Raw genomic sequence first — 6510 nt, forward strand, 5'->3', positions numbered from 1 at the left:
AACTGTCCCTACTCTGTTAAGCGGCTTTGAGCTCGGGAAAAGCGCTATACAAATTCAATTTATTATTATTATTATTAATACCTGTGGACATTGTGTCTGATAGAGGGCCACAGTTTATTTCTTGTTTCTGGAAAGTTTTTTGTACTGCTTTGGGTGCATCTGTTATTTCTGTCCTTGATTGTGATTGATTCCACACAACGCTCTTTGGCAAGTACAAAACTGTACTTTCATTAATTTTGGGGTATCTAATTCAATTTTTTAGCATTTAAAAAAAGAAAAATTGGAAGTGGTTTTGAAATAATATTGAGTAAAAGTTGACATATTCCAGTCTGTGATTATCCATCAACATACATTCCTTTAATTTTAGTCCAAATAGTTCCCAATTTCTGCTTTTTTAATTCAAACATTAGGTATAATTTCCCATAAATGAGGTTTATTGACCATAAATTCCAAAAATTTCTTTAAAACTAAAGTTAATAGATTAGTGTTACGTAGTGTTGAAAATGTTGAAAAAAAGGTGACATCTATTTTGATGGGAAGACAACACACGGGTTAACAGAATCGGGAGGGGTACACTGTGGTTTAGGTGTCACGCTCCCCTCACATGCACACACTGACTTAGGGACATGCAATGCAGTCCCTCCTGAGACCTTTAACATTTAATTTCATCTTGTTCTAGATTTATAGGCAACACTAAAATTATATTCTCCTGGTTGAGAATTTGGTGCCTTAAAATGTTTATCCAAGGGTGAGTGTAAAGAAAGCTTGACAACTGAAATGAAGCCCAGTATAACAGCCAGTATGATACCGACCCCCAGTGGTTGATTCTAATGATGTAGAAGACAAATGTCAGGCTCAACATGTCAGGCATGTAAACTTGTGTTAAAATGTGACTTCAACATATACAAGTCATTAAGTTTAAAGATCTGGTCAAATCACACTTCAGTCCTACAAACATTCGCTCAGTCTCCCATTCATTTCTATTGAAGCCTGCATGATGGACAAATTCAGGCATCCATTGCCTGTTTCTTTGAAATCTTCAGCCAATAGTTCAAATGAGAATAACCGTGCATACCGTGAAATAGTCTTGAAGATATTCATGGTGTCGGACTTGTTTGCCTATTCAAAAAGGAATGGAAGTCTATAGTGAACCCCTAATACTGTATCTGTAGTCTCTTTTACATAGACCTTAGTGGTCCCCTAATACTGTATCTGAAGTCTCTTTTATATAGACCTTAGTGGTCCCCTAATACTGTATCTGAAGTCTCTTTTCTCTAGACCTTAGTGGCCCCTAATAGTGCATCTGAGGTCTCTTTCCCAAAATTCAGCCTTGGTGCCATTTTGGAGTATGTAGCTTTTGAGGACTCTGGATCGTTTAGTGCTAGCTAGCTACTTCGTAGCTGTTCTTTGGAAACAGAAAGGTCTTAAATATGTTATCTATCTCTTAAGGGATAAGACACTTAACACTTCACCATCAAAAGAATACTGGATGTATCTAAAATTTTAGCAAAACTGAGGTATTTTATTTATGTATATTTTGCTAAGGCTCGAATCGTTAAACCCACCAGTCATTTTAGCATCAAAAAACATACTTCATTCAGACTCAACAGGAACCAAGTAAAACTATGAAAAACGTTTTTGGTCTTCTGTAGACTTTTCCAACCATGGCAACTCTAGTGTTGGTTGAAATAAACACTTAATTTACATCACGCCAGTCGTTATCGACACTCAGGCCTGGGCAGTCACGTACCCAGATCCTCTCAATAGGCAGGGCTGAGCAGCCAGATATCACAAAGAACTGAAAAAGCCTAGATAACAGTTTTTAGGCTGCGTGGTGAATAACTTACGGATAGGATGGATGGGCAAAGACTGCCAGGAGGCACCGGATGCCTTGAGTGTTGATCGTAATTGAAGGTAAAAGAAAAAAGAGGAACATGGTTGGTTGAATGAGTTCAGCAAATCAGAAAAAGTAACAAGCCATTGTGCCCATTGTGGGGGTGTTATCAGCCTCCCACCAATTAGGAGTGCAGTCAAACACTGCCATATACAAGCTATATAGCAGTGTATTTCAGCTAATCTCCAAGTTTTGATAACATGTGAGATAATGGGGCCAAAGCGTAGCTGGCACTGTTTGTTAGAAACATTGGCAAAAGAACATCATGGAGTGACCAAGGCTCTGTCATAGCACTTCTTAATGCATGCCAGCAAACAGACACATCCGGGTTCAACTAAGTGAGGAAAGGCCTCAATACAAAGGACCAAGAAATTATGTTTGAAGTTGGGAACTGAGGGGCCACCGTCCACTTTCCTTCTCTTTATGGTTGACATCTTAAATCCCGGTCACTTGCCTTTCCAGATAAATTTAGATATTACTGATTGTAATTTATGCATATTCATCCATATTTTAAATTAAAAATGTAGTCTGCCAGTGAGTTTTAATTTTTACTTCATAGCTTAGTTATATACTGTATAGACTGTAGTCTCGCATTGCCAGTCCTGTCTCAACAGCACTGTGGAGTAACGTAGACTGTAATGTGTGTTGGCTTGCATATATTATAAAGTGTACCTAATGGTTCCAAATATTCACATTGTCAGGAATTGCTGTGATAGAGACATTTCATCCTTACGCCAGATGACAATAACATAGTTTAGTAAAATGCCTTCTGGTTAGAAAAGGACCTCAGGTAAGATTTTCCCAATGTAGTTTTTTCTATGCAATGTAACAATACACACGATCCTGCGTACAGATTCTGACAACAGCAGATGGAAGGGACCAGCTGACATAATTGTCACGTCATGAAATAGGTGACAAAACCTCTGACCCTGACGTGATTTGAACACGCAGCCTTCTGATCTGGAGTCAGACGCGCTACCGTTGCGCCACAAGGTCACACAGAGTGCTCATAGAGGTCTCCTGGGAAACTCACAGTTGTGACAAACATATGGCCCAACACACTATGACTGTGACTCTATAACACTAAGGGTTTATGAGACCAAGGATGAGGCCAAAATAGACACACACACAGACAGACACAAGACAAGGAACCAATGAAATGCTCTGGTTAAGGTCAAGGCTACAGCCCAGACCTCAATGAGTCCGCAATGTTGCGCCAAGTGTCCATGTCCTAAATGGATGCGCCGTCAAATTTTCCATATACATGACATCCAAAAAGGAAAGGGTCCATGCACGTATAGACAGGTCATGTGGTGGTTTCCAATGAGTTGCAATCATTTTTCCCGCAGTTACAAGTCCAGCAAACACTGCATGTTTTTGTGTTCTAGGGAGCTGAAAAGCTGAAAGATCACTCAGAATCAAAACATTCACTGTAGCAGGCACAGTAACATTAATCAAGACGGATATTTTGGATGCAATATTGTTCCAGAACTAACCAACGGGAGAGCAGTCCCAAATCTTTTGAAGATATGGATTTTGTGCTTTCATTGGGCTGAAAGTTCATAAAGGGCTGTTAATTATTATTAAACAATTATTATTATATCTGGAATGTTAGACCATACATCATGCCAGTCAATGTCACCACTCAGGCCTGGGCAGTCGCGTAAAAAGAGGAATGTGGTAGGTTGAATGAGTTCTGCAAATCAGTAAAAGTAACAAGCCAACCTCGCTAAAAATGTCTTCTAGAACTCTCGTTTTTCACCTTGTGGGGGTGTTATCAGCCTCCTACCAATTAGGAGTGCAGTAGTAATGAATAACGGGCAAAACGTGTGCCAGTTACAAGCTATATGGCAGTGTGTTTCAGCTAATCTCCAAGTTTTGATAAGATGTGAGATAACGAGGCCAAAGCGTAGCTGGCACTGTTTGTTGGAAACATTGGCAAAAAGAACATCATGGAGTGACCAAGACTCTGTCATTGCACTTTCTAAGGTACGCCAGCAAACAGACACATCTGGGTTCAACCATGTGAGGAGAGGCCTCGAAACAATGGACAAGGCCGCTTGCCTTTCCAGATAAATTCAGATAGTGCTGATTGTAATTTATTCATATTCACCAATGTTTTAAACTAATAATGTAAACTGTCAGTGAGTTTTTTATTTTACTTTATGGCTTAGTCATATTCAGTCCGCAGTCTTGCATTGCCAGTCCTATCTCAACAGCACTGTGGAGTACTATAGACTGTAATGTGTGTTGGCTTGCATATATTATAAAGTGTACCTAATAGTTCCACATATTAACATGGTCTGGAATTGCTGTAATAGAGGCATTTCATCCATACGCCAGATGACAATAAGACACTTTAGTAAAATGACTGCTGAAATCCCCATTGTTGTTTTTTTTTAAGCAATGTAACAACACACACAATCCTGTCTCATAAATACCCTGTATTAAGATTCGGACAACATTTGGAAGGCAACAATTCACGTAATCATCGTATCATGAAATAGGTGTGAAAACTACTGACCCTGACGTGATTTGAACACGCAGCCTTCTGATCTGGAGTCAGACGCGCTACCGTTGCGCCACAAGGTCACACAGAGTGCTCATAGAGGTCTCCTGGGAAACTCACAGTTGTGACAAACATATGGCCCAACACACTATGACTGTGACTCTATAACACTAAGGGTTTATGAGACCAAGGATGAGGCCAAAATAGACACACACACAGACAGACACAAGACAAGGAACCAATTAAATGCTCTGGTTAAGGTCAAGGCTACAGCCCAGACCTCAATGAGTCCGCAATGTTGCGCCAAGTGTCCATGTCCTAAATGGATGCGCCGTCAAATCTTTAAGCTCACACAGAGCAATGCTACAAATAAGGAGAGATGATGCTATGTACTACGATTATGTATTGGTGACACCATAATTGATTGGTTAATTGCTTGAGCCAGAGGCTCTAGAAAAATGACAAATAATGCAGTACTCAAGGGGCAACCTTGTCGGGAGGATCTAGAAACTGGAAATAAAGATGAGGTGTGTCCGGTTGAGACTCGGGCTGAGGGATTAGAATACAAAACTTCACAGAGCCTACATTGATGTCTGCAAATATCTGAAATTCTGCTATAAACTGAATGATGAAGGCAGATGGCAGGGTGGTCGTGCAAAAGACCCCTTCATGGTAATGTTGTCCGACATCAGTATGTAGCAAACGCGTCTCCTGTAATAATGCAATGCTAACATTTCTCTTTTTTAGTAAAGCTAGGGGGCTGGCTCGCTTGTGGGGTGCATTTAGACCACCACAGTTCCAGTCTAAAAATGCAAGATTTTTCATTCTAAATGAAAGTAGATGTGGAGAAGCAACACGCTACTGCCTTTCACTTTGTTAAATCCTAACAATTGCTTCACTGCACATTGTTGCAATACACTGATTTTTCCAAAAGTCTGTGAACGGGATCATCAGCCGGCTTTGGCAGACTCTCAGGCAGAGGGTTGGGGGTCTACCCTGTCTACCCTTTTGGCCTGTCAATGTGCTGCTTCAGTGAAACCTTTATTTGGCAGGAGGGGGCTCTACACAGCATAGTAAAGGCCACGCTGACCAGGGTTGTGGTTTTTCCTCCCGGATTGTTTACAGAGATGTTTGAGATGGACTCAGTGGAGAGCAGACTAAACTTGACAGAGATTCTGACCAGAGGAGACAGAGGTGAGCATATATTGTGCCCGATTTCTGTCCATTATTACACATTGTCAGTGTATTGGCAGGAAACACAATCAATAGCTCGGTCCAGGTAAATTTAGACTTACCAACCTTAGATCCTTAGCTTTCTCTGTCCTTATTATTTGCTATAAAACCATGTTGGTGACCAAAGTTAGTCTACTGGCATCATTGCAGAGGATTTCTGGGAAGTCAAACATGTCGAAGGATGAAATTGATATCCCCTGTCAGTTAAATGCCACTAATATTAGCTACAAAACCTATCATGCCACAGAAGGAATCAACCATCACTCACAGCTTCATGCCATCATTTTGAGTTGTTGCTGATAAGCAAAAGTTAATCTTCTCTCCATTTTGAAATGGATTATTTTTTCAATGGAATCAGATGTCCATTCCAAAAATCACATCACATAGATGTCACCTGGGAGCATCTTTAAGCAAGACGTAAAATGTCACATGCAAAAAAAAAAATATTTTAAATTAATGTTTTGTTAATGGACTCCATAAAAAAAAACATTGCAAGACAGAAAGTGTATGCAGAACAGCAGCTGGTGGCATTGGCAAATCCGTGAAATCCGAGTGCTAACACCATTCTCTGTGTTCACAGTTTACACTAGGCCAAATCCCCATGAACACAGCGATTACAGGTTTTAAACTTAATCCAAACAAAGAAGATTCCTGGAGAGAAGACACTACAAAGTGTAATACTTTCAGAAACCTGCAGATGGGGTCCTTCAGCTTTCACAAATACTGCATGGTGTTGCAGAAAAGCTAATTTTAACACTACAGGTGGAAGGACACATGGGCTACAGATGCATAAACTCAAACAATGCAAAACAAAATAAGTTGTATTATTAGTTTTGGGGATCCAACAGTTGAACATGACACAATTAAAGCTATG

At 40.1% G+C, this 6510-nt stretch overlaps 2 non-coding genes across 2 annotated transcripts; both read right to left on the reverse strand.

Moving 5' to 3' along the window:
* Positions 1–2818: 2818 nt before the first annotated feature.
* On the reverse strand, positions 2819–2890 carry trnaw-cca. The gene has a single exon. It is a non-coding gene; the product is annotated as a tRNA-Trp (tRNA).
* A 1524-nt stretch (positions 2891–4414) lies between these two features.
* Positions 4415–4486, reverse strand: trnaw-cca. Its single transcript has one exon. It is a non-coding gene; the product is annotated as a tRNA-Trp (tRNA).
* Positions 4487–6510: the final 2024 nt, after the last annotated feature.

This window comes from Etheostoma cragini, chromosome 22 (assembly GCF_013103735.1).
Source record: "Etheostoma cragini isolate CJK2018 chromosome 22, CSU_Ecrag_1.0, whole genome shotgun sequence".
NCBI classification, from domain to species: domain Eukaryota; kingdom Metazoa; phylum Chordata; class Actinopteri; order Perciformes; family Percidae; genus Etheostoma; species Etheostoma cragini.